Source organism: Mus pahari, chromosome 8 (assembly GCF_900095145.1).
Source record: "Mus pahari chromosome 8, PAHARI_EIJ_v1.1, whole genome shotgun sequence".
NCBI classification, from domain to species: Eukaryota; Metazoa; Chordata; class Mammalia; order Rodentia; family Muridae; genus Mus; species Mus pahari.
In genome coordinates this window covers 97,397,060-97,419,494 of record NC_034597.1, presented here as the reverse complement: position 1 = coordinate 97,419,494, position 22,435 = coordinate 97,397,060, and the positions used below count along the sequence as shown (strand labels likewise).

Genomic DNA, 22,435 nt, shown 5'->3' with positions numbered 1-22,435 from the left:
ATTTCTTCTTATACTTAGTGATCATTTGTGCAAAATTAAATAGATAAAACTAGTCATTGAATACAGTTGTCCCATTGATCATTTAGAAAATGTGATTAAAATTTTTTATTCAAGGAATGCTTTTTTAATTTTATCTTATTCACATAAAGAAGCATTTATTAAAGTTTAATATGAAATCATACATATAAAATATTTTATAAACACAAATCCACACTGAGTCATAACAGAGTAGCAAAGGACAAAGTAAAATCGAAGCCAGCTATACATAGTTGGACATGTTGACATCTTAGGACATATAATCATCTTAGGTCAACAGAAGATCAAGCAATCTTCAGTGTCTTCCTGTATGATGCTTTCTTTGATCTTCTGCTTTCTTTGAGCATCCTCCTCTAGTAGAAATGGTAATTATTCTGGTGATTAACACAACCATCTCTTGCTGTGAGTGCTTTGTTGACAACTGTAGTCTGCATACATATCCCAATTTACACCCATAGCTCTCATCATTATACCCCATATAACCATATCTGCCATACATAGTAGAATTTTGATCTTCTAGATCCTGTTACAATTTCCATTACTTGATCATAATAATTATTAAATCCTTGGTTCCAGTTTTGGTCTTGAACTATTCCATGTCCCCTAGTACTACCTCTTGCATCTGCCATACCACTTTCCTGCTGTTTTCTAGTTGCTTTTGCTGCTTGTAAACATCTTTGGGATGTACGACTTTGACTTTGCACTTCCTAGAACCTATTTGAAGGAATCTGCTTTCTAATAATTACTTTACTGGCTCTGTATCTGTATCACATCAATATATGTGATAAAATAGAATCATCTCCTTTTGTGTGTTTATGTACTCATGGGAAACTCAATATTTTCTATCTCTCCAAAGGCTCCAAAGAATTCTTTAAATTCTTATTTTTAAGTATCTGGCCTCAATCCACTTACAAAATTCTTTTTAGGGTGTTATTTCCTCTTAAAACCTTGGTCAATTTTTGATCTATAAATTATCCATTTTCTTTGTGTTCTTTTGAGTCCAAAACCATAGCCAGCCTAGCAAAGTCTTTAAAAAGCACAAATACAAATCATCTTGTTCTTCCAGGTGCTGGGTCTGTTTTTAATTTTGTAATCTACAACTTGTCCTAATCAAGACAATTATTCCATATTTTTCTTGCTTGTACCCACCATGAGCCTCCAATTAACATTTTTGCCATTATCTAGCTGATGCTTGCTAGCATTGACTGTGGAAATTCCTCTTTGTAGCTGTACCCATTAATGTACTGCATAGGTTAGAGCCATTGGCAAAGGCAGCGCTGACGCTTAGTTGTGGTGGAGCATTGCACAGAGCTAGATTTAAAATGGCAGCAGAAGATAGGTAACTTTTTAAAAGTATGACATTAATGCTTTCCTTTTAAATTTATTTATAATTTTATGTGTGTGTTCATGTGTTTGCATGTGTTTATGAGCACCATGTGCACACAGTTGCCCATGGAATCCAGACAATAATGATGTTTCATAATTGTAAATACAAGTAGTTGTGTGCAACCCTATGGGTGGCTGAATCTGAACACAGTCCCTTTGAAAGTAGAGTGTACTTCCTTAAACACAAAGACATTTTCCATCTCCTGAAGCCACATAATTTTTTCTATTTTTGTTCTGTTTTAAGCTACAGCAAATCTTATAATAATGTTAATTGTTATGTAAATTGTATTTCTACACATGCAATGATTTTAACCTTGAGAAGAAAGTGAGAGTCTTATAGTAAGCTTAGCAAAACTAGAAAAAGCCTAGACCATTCTAAATTTCTTTCTTTCTTCTATTTTGTTTGTTTTTTTGTTTGTTTTTCAAGACAGGGTTTCTCTGTGTAGCTTTGGCTGTCCTGGAACTTACTCTGTAGACCAGGCTGGCCTCGAACTCAGAAATCTGCCTGCCTCTGCCTCCCAAGTGCTGGGATTAAAGGCATGCGCCACCACACCCAGCTCTAAATTTCTTAAAACCTGTTCTGCATCCTATGGCCATTAACTTTAGCTGTTTACATGAAAGGTCATGGGGAGAAACTTCTCACTCACTCAGCCAGACATGATTTCAAAACTGATAATTAAACACTAGACAATATATCCAATAAAATAATCCTATATATTAATTGCTTTAATATTCTAAAAGAGGGGGGAAAAAAGCAGTGTTTAGAAGGCGAATTCCCAAAGCAACTAATTAAATTTTATTTCCCTTGGTCATCTGTTAACATATTTTAGAAAATTCACAATTCTTGGGTAAAGTAGAGATGAGACAGTGGGGATGGCATCATTTTTATTGGGGATTTTGAACAGCTGTATTGATTTAGCATGAAGAATCCAAATCTGACCATCTCTGGTGATGATAAAGATGACAGATAAACGAAGTCACAAACAATAATAATGAACAGTACTACACCATGCGCAATGTTTCCAAGCAATATATACCTATTCTAATAGTACAAATTGTGAATATACTTATTGCTATAAATTTAAAAATTAAACCAGGAGGAAAAGGAGGTCAATGGTGTGCTAAGTGTGGCTCATGTACTGAGAACCAAAATTGGTTTATACCTTCAAATTACAAATAGATTCCAGTTCTTACATTAAAATTATCTCATTATATCTGTTAGGTTTCTGGACAGTTTTAGAAAGAGTTGATCATGCAAATGCTGACTAATTTTTCTGCAGTCGCTTTAAATGAGAAGCCTCCACTAGGAGACATAATCACCCTATGGTGCTGGGACATTTCATGCTCACTTTTGTGGAGGAATCGACAACCAAGCCTTGATGGTGGCATAATGGACCTTGCCATCTCAGAAAACAAATCTTCTGAAAACGTATTCTCTAATGCTTGTCTTCTGAGCTTTTCTTATGCAGCCCTTGGTTTGTAGCATGCTGATCACAGTCCTCCTTGAGATTTTTAATTCTTTTAAAAATGAAAGTCATTTTAATCCAGGTAATTATTCACTTGTCTTCATTTTTTTTTATAGCCAAAGATGACTGACTTCATAAATTCATTCGTGAAAACAAATTTTTTTTCTTGGTCAATAGATTCCCCATTTGTTTGGACAGTTGATATCATTTAATCCTGTTGACCTGATATTTCATTCAATAAAATATTTATTGAAAAGAAAAACTAACAATCAGTAAGTAACCAGCATAGTTTTATTGCATGCATTTTAGGAAACCCACTAAAATGTTTGTGAAGTTTGTTGTTCTAATTATTTTCTCTTACTTTTCAAAGAAAAAATGATATGCAACTAAGATTTCTGTATTGCACTTGCCTGTTTGGACATTCTCATATCAACTTGTTTTATTCCACTTCAGTGGAAGACGTAATATCTCACCCAGTATTCTGTGCCCAGTTTCTGTTTATGATCCTAAGAGTCTCATTGTGCCAAGTATTTTCAATTCTTCCCAGATGCTAGATTTTAGTCTTTTATGTGCACATTCTTTCTCTGACACTATAAGATTTATTGGCCAAATTTCTCTCTTGAAAATACTCTTTCATGTTCTGAACAGCAGCTTTGTTATGGTTTGTTTATTTGTTTTAATACTGTCTGGAGTACCATTGCTCAGCCTTTACTTACTTTTTAAGATGAAATGTACTAAAATAAAAAAAATTATACCAGTGGTCACATCTCATAAGAGCTCATATCTATGCAGACTATGAGCTAAGTGTGATGACCCATTTCTATAATCCCAGTACTTGTAAATCTCAATCTGGAACAATTTGAATTTGAAGCCAATCTAGACTGCATAATGTAACACTGACACAAATAAAAAAAATAAAACATAAATAAAGCTGAACTGGAATCTGTTTTTCTTATAAACTTTTCCCAACACTGGTTTATATAGTGAGTGTTTGAATGTTTTTTATTCTTTAGACTCTCAGTTTCCTCTTCTTAGCTCATGATACAAGACATTTTTCATTTCTTGACTTGTCCTGAAGGTATGAGAAAAAGAGTGACTCTTTCTACTATATCTTTAAAGGTTAGCTTTAATCTAACCCCCCCCCTCTCTCTCTGTATGTGTGTGTATGTCTGTGTGTGTCTGTGTGTGTCTGTGTGTGTCTGTGTGTCTGTGACTAAGTTATCTAATAGAAATATCCAAATGGAGGAGAGGTTAGTGATGCTGTAGATTTTTCAGAGCTTAGGATTCCATCCAGTAGAAAGGATATGATTTAGTGTCTGAGTATATTTTCTGAGACAATTTGGTAACAATTTATTTGCTTGTCCCTTAACAAATAAACCAAAAAGACTTGAACTAAAAACCATAATTGCTATAATCACCTAGAGACAATTCCTAGTGACTTATTTCCCCAGCCAGCTTCTACTCTCTGAAGTGTCCGTACTGTCCATGGCATTCAAAATATTGTCAGCAAGTTGGGACCATTATGAATATCATAAACCTTAAGGAATCCTTTCCTATTGAGATCATAGCATGACTACTTCTGCTAACTCCTCTCCCCAATCATCTGTCAATTGGTGTCCTTTACTTTCAGTTCTACATTATAATATTACATAACGCATTCCTAGTAAATATTTTTATAAAGTTGTCCTTGATATCCACTTGTAGCAGTATAGAATTTTATTCTGCAAAACTTAGCAATATTGTGTGCTTGTAGGTAAATAATAAAAGTGGTGGTCAACTAATTGACCAGGAACAGTATGTTATGATATACTTTGCAACATATTTCCTAGCACAATTATTAGGAAATTATTTATAAAAATTTTAATATAAATTATTCAACACTTGTTAGCAATTTTCAAAATGTGGCACACTCTTGCAAATCTACTTTGAGGCATCCTCAGTATTTCCTAGAGTTACCTTTCCTATGTTCCACTTATCAGTATACTGTCCATTCATTCTTCAGAAATCATCCCACAAATAATTCTTCTAGTAATTTTTATGCTAGAAAGAAATATAAAGCCCTATTTTATAGCCCTAGAGTGCTTAATATCAGGAGACATTAAATTAGTTAATGATACTATGTAAAAATATATCTTATTATTAATTCTAGAGAGCCTTTGAGGGTTTTCCATGAACACATTTATTTTGTCTACATAGTGTATGAGAAGCTCATTAATATCTAGCATTATAAAGGAGAAAAATGAGACATGTAATGGATAAGAACCTTACACAATTTTGTATCTACTAATAACAGAACAGTGAACAACATACAGGAAGTATATTCAATCCTTATATTCCTTGATAAAACATATCACCCCACACAGTGACTTGGCTTTGAAGTAACAAAATAGATGGTTGTAATATGCATACATGTAAATGTTTATTCTGTTTTTATTTAGGATTGTTTATCAATTTGATTGCTGTTCACATGAAACATTACATGAAGGAAAAATATGTCTGCACAAACTAATATTTGTTGTTGTTGATGCTCACTACCCCAGGAGTGAAGAAGTTAGCAAACACAGATGCCAATGCATTAGGTACATAAAATTATCTGGGGTGCTGAAAAGGAAGCCCAGCTGATGAGTGTTCTTTCTTGCTACATTCTTTCCAGTAGTGACAAGCGCCAACAGGCCCCAAAACCTGGGCGCTGTCCTGAGGCAAAAAGTTCAAGGAAACTCAGTCTCCTGGAATTGTGGCATCCTCCATGTGCTTCCCCGGAACTGCTACATTCTTTCCAGTAGTGACAAGCGCCAACAGTCCCCAAAAACCTGGGCTCTGTCCCGAGGCAAAAAGTTCAAGGAAACTCAGCCTCCTGGAATGGTGGCATTTTGTATAACGAATGCTCCAATGTCCTTGCTTTAGTTGGAAAACAGATCCATGTGCTTTCCTTTAATACATAGCCATATCAGATCCTGGGCAGTCAGTTCTTGAGCTGACCCTTGGATCTAAGCAGCAAGTCACTGCCCTACATAGGAATTTATCACTCTCTAGGAAGAAGGAAGTTTGTGATCTAAAGAAGAACCAGAGTAGATACTTAGAACCATAGGTAGCAGAGTTACACCCATACACTAGCATTACAATGGCCTAAGGGGAAGGTGGACTATAGGAATTATGGCAAGGGCATGAAGCCCTTGCCCCCAGCTACTAACTTTAGGTGGAGATCCCAGTTGTTAACATTGAATTTATCCTAGTTGTTTCCTGCCAGCCCTTCCAGGTTTGCATTCCTCTGTTTTGTGTACTTACTTCCCTATTTTTTTCCTGTATAAATAGTCTGATGCTCAATTTGACAATCGGCATTCAGATACCACACTCTCTTGTGTCCCTGTCTGTTTGTCACCCCTCATTCGCCGAATCCTCGCTCACCTGCAACCAGAGACCCGTTCCCCGCAGATCAGGGACCCCAGAAAAGTCCGTCTGTGGCACTTTCTGTTAACCCTTAGTTAATTTCTAGAATTCATGTGATGAAAGGATAAAAATGGCACTCCTGAAACTTGTCCTTCTCTGTCCAAAATCATGCCCATAGGAAGTCACTCACAGGAGTTTCCCACAACACACACACACACACAAAAACACAATACCTACAAAAGTGTATATACACATACCTACAAATATACAGTAAATATACAAACACACATAAATACAACCCCCCACATGTACACAATACACATATGCATATACAAACATACATATACACATGCACACAATAAATAAATACTTTGAAAATTCAAAAGAAATATCAAGTGGAGATTTAAAGAGGTCTTGAAAAACCAATGCATATAACATATTTCATGTTTTATCATTTCACTGTTTGGAATAAATGTTTTAGGTACATAACTGTAAATCAGTGAGAACTGAACACTTTGCACATTTGCTATTGCCAGAGTGATGAGTTTTCCGTATATTTTGATGACATGAGAAAAGGGATTTTAACTGAAATGCTGATGCCTGTGTATTGATAACTCCCACTGTCTACTGTCATTGATTTTTAACTGATCCTGATATATCTATAACCATTGAAAGTCATATGTAATGGGAAGGATGGAAAAGAAGTAAATAATGATAAATGTTTAAGAGTGAACTAAATAAATTAAATAACAGTAGAAAAGAAGGAAGTAAAATAATACCCATAGTTAATTAAAATCATCTATAATTAAGAGATAAGAAAACACACACAGACAATCATGCGTGCACATACACACACACACACATTTCTCTAAAGCAGCAGCATACACAGTAAACATAAATACAGAGTGCTGACAGTCTTTTGACAATAGCTGCAAATCCCAACATTCACAAGACAAAGGCAGGCATACCTATGAATTGGAGGCCAGCATGTAAAGTAAATCCTATTCCAGTCATGGATACATATTTGAAATCCTATCTCAAAACATATACATATGTAAATGAATGAAAACTTAGTAGTTAGCTTGCTGAGATTTTTTTCCAGTGTGTTCAGTGCTTGCTGAAGAACTCTAATTATCTGAGTTTGTTCCACAGCATCCACTTAAAAACCAAGCCTATTGAGGAAATCATACTAATTTCAGCCTGGAAGTCCAATGGCCAGCCAACATTGCTGAATTTGTGAGGACTTTCCAGATCTTGTGAGAACCCTTGTCTTCTGTTTGTCTTCAGAAGATGTAGAACATTCAGCTCCTCCCTTGACACATCTGCTGGGATGCTACTGTGCTTCCTGACATGATGATAATGAATTAAACCCATAACCTGCAAAGCATCCCCAATTAAATGTTGTACCTTATAAGAGTTGCTTTGGTCATGATGACTATTTATAGTAATATAATCCAAATTAAGATAACACACATAAAAACAGTGCATATGATGAAAATGTATACACTAACAAAGGAAAGCTATAGCTTCAATACAATCCCTTTCAAAGAGGTCAATTATATTTTAACCAAAATAGAGAAGACAAAATCTTAGAATTGAATGGAATCACAAGAGACCCTGAATGCCTAAGGAATCTGAGTAAAAAGTAGCAAATTGCAAGGTATCCTAGAAACTGAGTTCAAGTTATTACACATACATATAGTAATAGCTATAGGATGGTACTTTCACAAAGACAGATGTAGGCTTATAAAATTGAATACAATGTTCATATAAAAACACAGTTATATTGTCCTAACTTTTAGCAATATTAAGAAAGGCATATATTGAAGCTATGGCATCCTTTTCAACTATGTAATATGAAGAAACTTGGGTAACTACATTTAGAAGACATAAAATATACCATTATCTTGTACCTTGTAGACAAATCAAAGTGTAAAAATTATTAATGAAGACATGGTACTCAGAAACTATTAGAGGAAAATAATGAAAAATGAAAAAGAAATATCATCAATGTGGTTAAAGACTTTCTGAAATGAGAGTTAACAGCTCAGGGAAGAAAAATAAAATTGCCAAATGGTATTACATGAAATTATAAAACACAGCAAATTAATTAAATATAAAGAACAGACAGTCTGGAGATACAAAATTTCTGTTAGCTATACATCTAATATATTAATGTCCAAGATATATAAGCAACTTTAATATCTACTAAAAGTCCATACAGTCCAACTGATAAACAGGCTTATGAAGTATACAGGTGGTTCTTAAAAGATGAACTACAAATTACCAATATAGCAGAAAGATTGAATATCCTTATCCACCAGGCAAATAAAATTTAAAATTGCATTGACATTTTTCCACTATAGTCAGAATGGCTATTAATGAAAAGAACAGCAAATGCAAAGAAAGATGTTGTAAAGGGGAAATCTTATACACTGATGGTAAGCATGTCAAATTTGTATAGTCATTATAGAAAAAAGATGATAAGTTTTTAAAAAAAATTAAACAAACAAAATTTTAAATATATAGCTAGCAAATAATTATAGAGTGTTAGCTAATTTTAAAAGATAGCATTTAAAAAATGTACATGATTAGAGTTTCCAAGGGTTAGCCATGATCATAATGTGTAGGAAGGATGGCAGCTTGCAGTCAGGCATAAAACTGGAGCAAATGCTCAAAGATCCATTGAATCCACAAGCAACAGACAATGACCTTTACAAATCTGCCATTTCATGAGGTCTCATTTATTGATTTTTATCTGAGCCATTGATATAAGTTAGACACCAAGAACCCATATAACTTAATTAAAATTGGGGTACAGAACTAAACAGAAAATTCTCAAAAGAGGAATCTTGAATGGCTGAGAAGCACTTAAAGAAATGTTCTTTGTCATCAGGGAAATGCAAATCAAAACAACTCAGTGGTTCCATCTTACATCTATCAGAATGGTAAAGATAAGATTAAAAACTCAAGAGATAGCACATACTGGCAAGATGTATAGCAAGGGCAATACTTCATTACTTCTGGGGGTGCAAACTTGTAAACCACATTGGAAAGAAATTTGGGATTTTCTCATAAAGCTAGGAATAATTCTACCTGAAGACACCTCTGGTAATATACCCAAAAGATGCTCCAACATCTCCCAAAGATACTTGTTCAACTATGTTCATAGCAGCTTTATTTGTAATAACCAGAAATTAGAAACAACCTAAATGTCCCTCAACTGAAGAATAGTCAAAGAAAATGTGGTAAAGCTATACAATGTAATACTGTTCAGCTATTATAAATAAAGACCTCATGAATTTTGCAGGCAAATGGATGGAACTTGAGACTATCATCCTGATTAAGGTAACCCAAAAGTAAACAGTGGGAAAAATAAAGCATCTTTAAAACCTGTTGCTGGCCTAAATGAATGTCAGCAGTTAGAACAATACAAATAGTTGCATATCTACCACCCTGTACAAAACTCAAGTTCAAGTGAACAAAGACCATAAAATGATAAAATTAGATACACTGAATCTGATAGAAGAGAAAATTGAAAATAGTATTGAACGAATTGCAATAGGAGACAACTTCCTGAATATAATACCAATAACTCAAACACTAAGATTGAAAATTAACAAATGAAATCTCATAAATTTACAGAAAAAGATGCCACCAATAGGACAAAATAGCAACCAACACAATGGAATAGATTTTTCACTAACTCTGTCTCTGAGAAATGTTGGCTACTATCCGAAACATATACAGAACTCAAAAACTAACATAAACAATCCAATTACATCAATTTAAAAATGGGTTACCAATCTAAAATAGAAAATTATCAACAGAGGAATTCCAAGTGGCTGAGAAACCCTTAAGAAAATATTTAACATTCTTAGCCATCAGAAAAATGCAAATCAAAATGTCTCTGAAATTCATTCTTATACTTCTCAGAATGGCTAAGATTAAAAACAGAAAAGACAGCTTATGTTGGTGAGAATATTAAGCAAGTGGAACAACCCTCCATTGCTGGTAGAAATGCAGTCCTATAGACACTTTGTAAATCAATATGGCAATTTATCAGAAATCCAGGAATCATATAAATCGATTGAATATACTTGTGGAAAATTGGGCTATGTGCAGACAAGCTGGTCTCCAGTTGAGCTGAGTTCTGAACCCCGAAGGGTGATAATTCACCTACATGATATGGTAGGTGTTCCCTCATGCTCCTGGAACTCTGGCCCCTGCCTAAGTTACTGCCTGCACAGCCTCCACAGGAGAAGCATGGCTAAAAGTCACATAGGCAATGGCCCTAGCTTCAGGCTAAACTTCTCCCTAGTTACCTAGCAACAGTAAAGACCATAAAAGGGGCTGTTCAGTCCCTGCTTGCTCTTTTTTTTTTTTTTTTTTTTTTTTTTTTTTTTTTTTTTTTACATTTCAAATGCTATCCCGAAAGTTTCCCATACCCCCCCCCCCACCTCTGTCCCCCTACCCACCCACTCCCACTACTTGGCCCAGGCCTTGCCTTGTGCTAGGTCATATGGAGTTTGGAAGACCATGGAACCTCTATTCCCACTGATGGCCGATTAGGTCATCTTCTGCTCTTTTACTAGCCTCTCTTACCTCTTACCCCTCACTCTCACCCTCTCTCTCCCCTCTCTTTGTCTTCTCTTCTCTCTCTGTCTTCTTTCCTCTCTCTTCTCTCTTCTCTCTCTCTCTCTCTCTCTCTCTCTCTCTCTCTCTCTCTCTTCCTTCTCCCCTTCCCCCTGCCTTTTAATAATAAAGCTCTAAAGCCATACAGAGTCTTTGCTCATCAAGGCTGTGCTCACTCTGGCAAGTGTTCGGAACCTCTTCCCTCATCCCGCTCTCCCATAACCCCATAACCCCGGTGGCTTTAGCAAAGTAGCTCCGGGATTCGCAGGTAGGGTTTCCCTTTGCCAAATTCTGAAGAGTGTGTCAGAGGAATGCCCACCCAGGGCTGAGTGGAAAGTGTATGGCAGCCCTCCCATGCCTGACAGAACAGAGAATAGGTAAAACTCTGGCAGGTGTGGTTCTCCCCTTCTCCCAGGGGATCCCCTGGGCCCCTCCCCATCCCCAGTGCTGCAAAGTTCTACAGACACTTTGTAAACCAATATGGCAGTTTATCAGAAATCCAGGAATCATATAAATCGATTGAATATACTTATTATAGATATTAATCATGTCTGACACACCACAATGGCTGCATATGCTTATCTATTGTCCACAAAATCCTTAATTTCTGTATGCTGTAGAGATAATAGCTTGTATATTGTGTGGATGCATCACCTTTCAATTAAAAACCCTACTGCTTAGACAAGAAGTAGAAGGTGAGAAAAGAAAGAATTGTGGGATAGGTCAGGTGGGAGATTCAGTGGGAAGATGTGATGAGTTGAATGCATGGTACCTGAGCACAGACAACTAGATTCATAGAAGAATGTAGATAAAACTTATATAGGATAATTTTTGTTATATGATAATCAGAAAAGATTCTAGATATATGGCCAAGGTATTTGTAAATACATTTTGTCTCTGAGTCTCATTTATGGGAACATGGATCTGTGAGGAAGAACTAGGTACTACTATTAACATTATGCTACATGTATTTCTAGAGATGATTTTATCATAATCCCATTAATAGCATTAAGTATGGGCTTCAGATTTTCTAATATTTGGGTTTAATTTCCCATTTTAGATAGTATGTTACCTTGATAACCAACTATTATCTTATTCAAAGAGTTACTCATCTGTTACTTACCACATGCCATAGCACAACCACAAATATTTCCTTATATAACATATTTGCCTCTCATTAATCATCTCATTATTTGAATTAAGTCACTGAATTCTTAATATCTTTAATGATGCCACTGTATAATATTTCTGAAGCATTTTGCTTGGTGAAATAAACAATAGAATTAAAGTAGCAATTCTTAGACACTAGAATATTATGAATATAAAATGTCAATTATGTTAATGTTATCATATTTTTAATTTCACCAGAAAAATCCATTTTAGGAAAATGATTAACAGGAGACAAATATAGAAAATATCTAGTATTTACAACATCCAGTATAAACTGATAGAGAAAAATCAAATATATATATATATATATATATATATATATATATATATCATTGATTAAACAAAATGTATACTTTTATATCCAAATATTTCTATAAAATAATTATTTTAATACACTGCTACATGCACATCATATTACAACCATTAGTGCTGTGATAGTTGATCTTGACTGTCAATGTGACAGGGTTTAGAATTACAACAGAAACTAGTATCTATCCATATATTGGAGAGATTTTCTTGATTAGGTTTGTTGAGGTGGGAAGACCCTTTGTAAATGTAAATATTTGGGTGACTATTCTTTGGGCTATTGTCCCTGAATGAACAAAAACAACAAACAGAAAAAAAAAAAAAAAAAGAGGAGAAAGGCAAATAATAAAAGTAACCGAACATATAATTCGTCTCCCCTTGATTCCTAACTCCAGCTTCAAGTGGCAGCCTCAAACTTCTACCACAAGTTCCCTTCCATGATGCTCTGCATCCTAAGGTGGTGAGCCAAAGTAGACCTGTACTCCCCTTTATTGATTGAGTTGCTCAGGGTTCTTTTTTATAGGCTCACAACAAGAAACAAGTTAAACAACACAAAGAAATGAAAGTCGCCATAGAATAGAGCTCTTTGCACGTGAGTAGGACTATTCATGTTTCCCGAGTTATGAACTCAATTCTTTATAACTGTTCATCAACAAATGAAATAATAAGGCAAATGGACTATGTTCCACGCTGAGGGACTATTACTCAGCTATAAAGAACAAAATTATATCATTTGGTACAAAATAAATGCAACTACAAATTATTATTTTACAAATAAAACTCAGACTAATATCATAGCCTAAATATTAAATATTGATTATATAAAATGATTATAAATGTATATGTGCACACATGTATGTAAATTCAAATACATATATGAATATATATATATGAAATGAGAGCTGTACCCATCCTGTGTGAATACACTGTTTGGGCTGAGTCCATAGCATATCTTCCTCTGTTCTAATTATTTCTAGGCCTAGGAATGGAAGTTGCTGGCCTCAGACAAGCTCATCTTCCAAGCTGACTGAATCAGTTCAGCTTTTCTTAGATTCTGACTGAATTCCTCTGCTTGGCCTCACAGTCACTTTGACAATGTGTTCTCATCTTCTGACTCTTTCTCATTCTCTGGCTCATTTTTTTTCTCTTCGCCTAGCTTGTGCTCTCTGCCACCTGTCCATAAATCTGCTCTTCCAAACTCTCATACACACACACAACACACAACACGCAACATACTCAACAGTTTTCTCTACCTTTCTGCTCTTAAGTAGCCCTTCTTTCTTTAGCTGTTATCTTGTGAGTTTGTCTTATCCTATCCCGGACTCAACCTGTTAAATCATTCTGCAGTTTATCACCTTTTCTGCTGTCTCTATTAGACATCACTTTCAAACATGGCTGCTTCCTTGGGCAAACTAACTTTGCCTTCATTGTTAGGGATTAAAAGTGTGTACTAAGGGCAGGTATATATTCCAGGGAGATCATCCTGTAATCCAGGGTGTGTCTGCATTCTGGCCATATAGACCTAGAAGGTTTTTGAATGTGGTTCCTTGCCAGAGCAGTCACGTTGCTGGATTAAAATTCCTGTACACATATAATGAAAGGAAGAAGAGAGTTGGGAGTATCTAGAAATATTTAAAGAAGGAACATGAGAAAATGGTTAAAATGGATGATATACATCTTTGAAAATATCTTTGTTTATGTAAATATTGTGTACAATGAATATATTCAATTCAAAAATTGGAATTATGATTTAATATCTTTTGAAATTAAAAAGAATAAATAAAATAAATAATGAGGAATCCAATATCTGAGGGCAGAAATTGGAAGGCAAGAGCCATGGCCCCTTGATAGTCTGCTGGAGGAATTTGTAGGTAACAAGGCTGTGATCAGAGACAATTAAAACAAAACAAAATAAAACAAGATATTCACACACGAGGATGTGAATAAGGATTGTGAAGGAAAAGCACAGGAGTCTGTATGTTGTGCTGCCTTCCGCTGTGTAGGTTCACAGCCAGTCCCTGAGGCTCACATGGTGCCACAACTGATGAAGATGTAACAGCAAATTTGGAAGCAGAATAAATGTAGGACACAAAATAACAGGAGTTTACCTTGCTTTCTGTCCTCAACTTGGAACACTGTGTCCTTCACAGCAAGGCCGTCTTGTTTTCACAGAAAGACCCTTTAGGTTATTTCTATTTTGGAATCACCATGAAAAGAGTAACTGAGAAGCCTGTCTCCATTTACCATAGTTGGCACTGGAGTGCAAAATTATGCATTCATCAATTATGCATTTTTTAATGTAAGCTTTCATGAAAATACTTTATTTACAGTATTACTGAAGTGTAAATACTTTTTAGCCTTCTCTTTCTGAAAGGAACAATTTTATAACAACAGCAGAGTGATTATGCCAACAAGGTTATGGACCTCTCAAGGCTCCTCATCTAATAGAGTTGTAACTTGTATTTCCATATTTAAATCAAGAAATTAAAGTTCATAATTCAGAATCACAAAACAGAATTTTACATATAAAATTCGTGTTTAATAGCCTCTAAATTTAATCCTTAACTATGTGGCATGCAATGACCATAAAAGCTGTAAAGATCATTTTTCATAGGAAATATAATTTTAAATATGAAATAGTTAGTATATGAATTTGCTTACTTAATCTATAAGTGAACATATCGTATTGAATATGTTCTCACATGGGGACATTTTGCCTCACTTTTTCCTGTGGAAGCATTAGGAAAATGAAATAAAATCGTCTTTGACAGAGCAAAATCAAACCCAAGGCAAAGTTTGATTTTCCTCCCTACTGGTTTCACTTAAAATTCATGAGCACAGACTGCACATAGGAACTCAGCACTGCCTAGAGATCTAATATGTCTCTCCAGTATAATCATTTCCCACACTAGGACAATTTTGTACCTTCAGTGTTTCCCTCAATATCTAACCCCAACATTTCTTCCCTCTCAATTAAAGGGCCCATACTACATTTCTTTTTAAAAAATAATATCTATTTAATATTAATCACTTACAGATTTTTATATACATTGGATGAAAACATCAGGACAATTTTAAAAATCATTGACTATACTTCATATACAAAATCTAGTATATAACTCTCATAATCTCCTGAAATTCAACACTCTTAGAACTGTCATTACTTTTTGAGAACATGTTTTGTACTGTTAATGTACCAATATTTTCAGCATCATTTTATTTTATAAGATGGTCCTAAATTTTTCCAAATGGTCCCTTCCTGAAAGTATTATGAAAACCAATGAGAGAATAAGACCTATATTACCTATGAGCTTAAAAGCTATCATACAAATGTAGGAAATGGGAAGTCCAATGGTTTGTTCCAGTGAACAGCAAAGATAGCATTTGACAAGACAATTCAATTGGGAAGTGTTTTTGTGGAATACCCATGATACAACTCACAGACCATATGAAGCTCAAGGAGAAGGAAGACCAAAGTATGGACACTTCAGTCCTACTTAGAAGGGGGAACAAAATAATCACAGGAGGTAGAGGCAGGGAGGAATCTGGGAGGTAGAGAGGAAGGAAAGAAAAAAAGGGGCAGGATCAGGTGTGGAAAGAGACTGGGATGATATACAGAGGGTCAGGAAATTGAACAGAGGAGTGTAGCAGTGGGAGATGGTGAATTGGTGGCAGCTACCAGAAAGTCCTAGATGCCAGGAAACCAAGAGGCTCCCAGGACCCAAATAGGATGACAGCTGAAATACCAAAACAAAGAGGAGAGAGAACTATTGAGTCCATATCCAGAGGTTAGGCAAAGGCCCCAGGTGATGGAGGGGAACACGCACCCACCTTAAAATATTAGCCAACAGTTGCTCCTGTCTAAAGGAAATACAGGAACAAAGAATGGAGTAGAGACTGAAGGAAAAGCCATCCAGAGACTGCTTCACCTGGGAATCCATCCCATAAGCAGCCATCAAGCCCAGACACTACTGCTAATGCCAAGAAGTGCTTGCTGACAGGAGCCTGATATAGCTGTCTCCTGAGAGGCTCTGACAGATCCTGACAATACAGATGTGGATGGTCACAGCCAACCACTGGACTGAGCACAGGGACCCCATTGGAGGAGTTAAGGGAAGGACTGAAGGAGCTAAACGAGTTTGCAACCCCATAGGTAGAACAACAATATCAACCAACCAGATGCTCCAAAGCTCCCAGGGACTAAACTATGGGCCAAAGGTTACACATGGAGGGACCCATGGCTCCAGCTGCATTGTAGTAGAAGATGACCTTATCTGGCATCAATGGAAGGGGAGACCCTTGGTCCTGTGAACTATTGATGCCCCATCTTAAGGGAATGCTAGGGCTGTGAGGTAAGAGTGGGTGGATGGGTGAGCGAGCACCTTCTTAGAAGCAGGGGAGTGGGGCAATGGGATAGGGAGTTCACGGGGAGGAGAAGCCAGGGAGAGAGTAACAACTGGAATGTAAATAAAATAACTAATTAAAAAGAAAAGAAAAAAAGAAACAAAAAGAAAAGATATTCAAACCACAAGCAATATCAAAGTATTGACATTTTGATCCAAGAGTCTTTATTTTGAGATCTTATTAAACTGAGACATGCTTTTACTACAAATTTCTCTTAGAACTCAAGCTTGCTCAACTTGCTTTCTGTTAGTTCTGTTGAGCAGAGTGCTCACTAATTCTTGTTTCTTCCATATTCCCTGAGTTGCATTTCTTGAATCAGACTCGGCAGTTTTCTTTGTTCTTGGGTACAGTCTGGGTCTCATGTCAGGATGAAATAAATTTTCCTCCTTTGCTGGCTCTGTGTTTGAGAAAAAAAAGTCATTTTTCATAGGAGAGTCTATTGCACTATTTATCACAAGCTCTTCTGTTGTAGTCACTTATGTGTGTTTATCTCCTGCATGACTCTCAATCCCTTCTTTGGAGGTCAAAACAATATTTTACCCATTATTCCTTCACAGCTACTACTGACAGTAATGTTTGGCAGATGGGTTGGTTAACATAAAATACTTATTACATTATATTTTATGATTTAAATATCTCATTTATGTAATAAATATAAGGTAAAATGTCGGTATTACTTCACCTAATATAAGAAACTTTGTAATGTGTTCAGTGAACAATGTAATATTAGTTCTGAGAAAGTGAACTACATTTATCGTGATTAGGTCCCTACTAAATCATTTAAAAGCTAGACATTAATGAAACTGCAAGTTATAATTTTACAAATAAATTTAAGTATACCTTTAACTATAGGCTATGTTCCAAGTATCACTGTAGGAGAATAATTCATTCATGTTGGGTTCCAAAATAACTTTCTTTAATTACTCAATGACTTTGCTTTACAGTTAATCATGGGACAGGGCAGTTCATAAACTTCACAGTTACTGGAAAGTAATAAAATTGCATTTTAATTTAAAATATTACCAAACTTTGAAAACCTTTTAAAAACATTACAAATTGTATTTCATCAATAATCAAATTATACCATTGATAAGCTATTTTATACAAATACAAACATATATTTAAAATGTTCCTAATTTCTGTACTACATTGGCACAAGTGTTAACATGGCATTAAGACAATGTATGACATCATATTATTCGGGGAATATGTGTTTTTGACAGATTTTGGTTTTGTTCTGTGGTTTTGGGTTTCCTGGGGGGGTGTGTTGCTTTGATATTTAGTGGGGTTTCCTGGGGGGGTTGTTTAATATTTCACTGTTTTTATTTTGTTCAGGATATGATTTCTCTGTGTAGCTTTGGATACACTGGAACTCACGCTGTAGCCTGGACTGGCCTGGACCTCAGACATGAACCTTGCTCTGATTCCTAAGTAGTAGCATTAAATTGGCCAACATTGCCCTGCTGATTAACAGATTTTAAAGATGCCAAGTAATGTGTACAATAAGATAAATGAGTTGAGATTGCAAAGAACATATAATGAAAGTTACAAGAGCAATTGAAAGCAAGCATTATTATTAAATAACACTAATTATTATCATATAAAATTATAAATTTAATTTTCAGCAACTCATATATAAATAAGTGAATAATTGTCAGAAAAAAACCTATTAGGTAGGTGGTAAAAATACAGAGGAGTTTCGGAAAACAAGATTGATAATTAATGTTTTTCATGTTCTTCTCAATAAATCATATGAAAGACATAGAGAGAAAACCACAAAGGAAACAGAACAGTACATGTAATAAAAAAAGTAAAGTAACCTTATAATAAAAGTGATAACCCAAGAATGAATTTATTAACCCATAAAGGTTCTTCATATTTTTTGGTAGGATAAAAACTGGCAGTTACTTTTATGTATCTTGACTCCCTTGCATAGTGTACAGACAAGGAAGGAATAATGAAAACAAAGTGTTCTCTCTTTAAAATCATTCCTAGGGAACAGGTTAATTCCTCTGGCTGTGAGCCGACCCAGCTGGTCAGAAGCTCTTAGCCATTAGCAGTTTCCCTCAAGAAAGCTCTTGCAAGAAAGGATAAAAAAACTTTTCACTTTTTTTTTAATTTGTGCTACAAAAATAAATAAAATGTAAAATTATAGTTCTTAACTTTTAAGAAAGAAATTAGGTTCCGAAATATTTCTAATTGAGTCATTGATATTACTTTTTCTTTTAATACTTTGACTTCCACAGTCTTTGCAGACTAATGGTTCAAACATTGATCGTGCCTTTTTAATTCCTCAAATATCATTCTCCAAAGCTCTATGGGCCAGGCCAATCCATTCTATCTTCATCTTCCAGAAGTTAGAGTTGGAAAAGAGAAAGGGAGAGAGATAGAAATAGAAAATCTGTTTTCAGTTTGCTGTCAGTTAAAGGATAATGATATCTGAGCTCTGTCCTTGGAGATGGTAATTTTAAATAGAAGTCACAAAGCTATAGAGTACTTAATATAGTCCATGCTCAAGTTTTTAATTGCCAGCAAGAGAGAGAGTGAGATGTATTATGCACAGCAAGAGAAGTTCTAATCACTATAAACAAAGATGACATTGATTACTGGGAGTAATACAAAATCTGGTAAGCAGTAGATTTTATTTTTTATTTAGTGTTCCTTAAATCAGTTTTATTTGTGTAGTGACTACAGAGGTCATTTGCATGTGGCATATATAACAATTATCAAAAATAAATAAATATATTGATTAGATTTTAGAAATAGATGATGAGATATATAGTTAAATCAACAAGAATACTAAAACAAAATTGAATATAAAAGTGACTTAGGACCAAGAAAAGCATTAAGAGTAGACATCTCTTTTCTAGTCAAAGACAATCATGCATTACCCTCAAAACAATAATAGGGATGTATAAATCACAATTAAAGTGAAAATTAGGGGTCTTTCTTGATTGGACAAAGGAGACATAATATATTAGATGATAGATGTATAGCATTGTTTTATATGTTTCTTTTTGTTTGTTTGTTTTTCTTTTTGTTTTTGGAGACAGGGTATCTTTGTTTATCCCTGGCTGTCCTGGAACTCCCTTTGTAGACTAGGCTGGCCTTGAACTCAGAAATCCACCTGCCTCTGCCTCCCAGTGCTGGGATTAAAGGAGTATGCCAGTAGGCCCAGTTTTTTCTTTTGTTTTAAGACAAGGTCTCCTTATATAATGCAGGCAGTACTTGAATTTGTATTTCTTTTGTTTCTTTGTTTTCCTGTATCCATAGAGAGAGAGCCACAATTGGAAGATGTGCACAAGTGAGAGACTTTGTATTTTACACTATGCTAAATGGGGTATTATCATCAAGGCAGACCATAAATGATCAGGGAGCTGTCAGGCAGTGGAGCTACAGAGCTTGGAAGAGCTGGAGAGGATGAATGGCACTAAGGAACCAGTGTCTTCCAGAAAAAACAGCACTGACACACATGGGAGCTCTGAATCAGGTGTTACAAGCACAGGCATTGTACACGGCCAAGCAAGATGGCGGCCCAGCACTGACAGAGAGAAGTAGAGAGGAGATTACATCCATCACTAAGAAGATATTTCCAATTGACACGTAATTGCAAAGTAAAAACAAAACATAGTTTTGTTTTCTGTTTTCTTTGTTTGTTTTCCCAGTGGAAGCTCAGTGGGTAGGTAGGATATATTCCCAATAGTAGATGTCCAACACAAATGAACTCAATGGTGATTTTCGTTTTTGTGGTGTTTGTTTGTTTGTTTTGGGATCTTTTTGTTTTCTTCCTGTTAGTCTTTGACATTTTCTGATTCTATGTCTTAATGAGGTGTGTGTGTGTGTGTGTGTGTGTGTGTGTGTGTATAGGTATGTGTATGGGTATGGGTTGGGAGATAGGTGGGAGATCTTGAAGGAGATGGAGAAGGGAAACCATTATCAGAATATATTATATGAACTTTCATTAAATTTTTTCTCTCTCTTGATAGTTTGAATTATAGGTCTTTGACTCTATGCCAAGAAATCAAAACTTTTATTTATAATTTTATTTCTGCATAAAGTATATTTAGAAACAACTATCACAAACACCTTTTTTTTCTGGAGAGCCTCCTTAGTCACAGAAAAAAAGAAAAATGTAATTGAATTTAAAAGTTATAAACAAAACCTTAACTCTGCTTAAGTGATAGATTTATATAAAAACAACTATGCCTATTTGTGTTTTAAAATGTAATTTTTAACATTAAAACATAATATTGCATAGACTAAGACATTATTATGGAATACTGGTCTATAAAATTACCATCGTTTACATCTACTCACTACAAACTGTCTGTATCTGAGTAAATGACAAAATTCTTGTGATAATACTTTAATGAAGGGAATTGATTACATTCTCATAAAAAGTAGAAAATAGAAATAATAACTTGTCTACTAATTGAATTACTAAGTTAACTAATTAATTATTAAATAGTGTCTGATAAAAAAATAGAAATAAAACATGATTCTCAATATTCCAAAAATACTCTAAAAATTATGGAAAAATAGTATTTTCATGTAGTCATGTTGGTGACAATTCATGGCCATTACATCTGATCATTCTAAGACAATTTCACAGCAAATTCCTTGTTACTGTGGAACTTATAGTGTTTTCTCTTCACATTTCCTGCTGTAATCCATGGACCCTAGATCTGAGAAGGCATTGTAGCTGTAGTTACTAGGAAGGGCTCCACAACTCTGCAGTTATTTGGCTGTGAATTTCTTGAATGGGATCCATCTGCTTCCATGAGAAGTTTCCTCGAGGAAGGGTGAAAACAAGACCTGAACAAGGACAGGATTCGACATTCTAATGTGGAAGATGGAGTGCCAACTCAACCCAACACACCACCCACTGGGGCTATAGACAACAACAAAAGTGCTGACAGCTGAAGACATCATCTTTCCCAGTTCCTTTTCCAATACCAAATTTTTAGCCTTGAAAATAAAGATGAAACTAACATTGTACAGACTCAACAGGGTATAGTTACATATTTAGGGATACACAAACACACGCATACACACAGATACACACAAACATACAAGCACTCTCTCTCTCTCTCTCACACACACACACACACACACACACACATACACACCATGTATATAGCAACAAATAAAGAAAAAAATCATGAGACACACTGAAAGGTTTGAATGGAGAAATTGGAAGGAAAAATGTAACTGATCTACCAAAAACAACAACAACAACCCCCAAAAAACATTTAAAGCAAACTAAAGTGGTTTTTTCAGCAAAATTGCATTTCTAATTTGCTAATGTACAGATAATGTACAGCACAGATAGTGTTATTTGTATAAGAAAATAGTTTCTATGTTTCATATTTGGAACAAGTTGCTGAATAATCATGAAATGTTTGATGATAGAAATCTTCAACATGTAAGACAAATTTAGACAGATTATATATTCTCATGCAAAATAAGTAATGATCAATTTATCACGATTAAACCAAAAAGATCATGCATAATTGTCTTGCTTAAATATGTATATCAAATTAGTAAAGAATTTCCTACATTCCTCATTATATTAAAAGGGTCATTTTATGTTTGGTATCTTATTCTTTCACGCGTGCATTTTAAGTACCTAAAAGAGAGAGTAT

At 35.0% G+C, this 22,435-nt stretch overlaps 1 pseudogene; it reads right to left on the bottom strand.

Annotated features, from left to right (window-relative positions):
* Positions 1 to 503: 503 nt before the first annotated feature.
* The window catches only part of LOC110325152, a 128,300-nt pseudogene continuing 106,368 nt past the window's right edge, over positions 504 to 22,435 (bottom strand).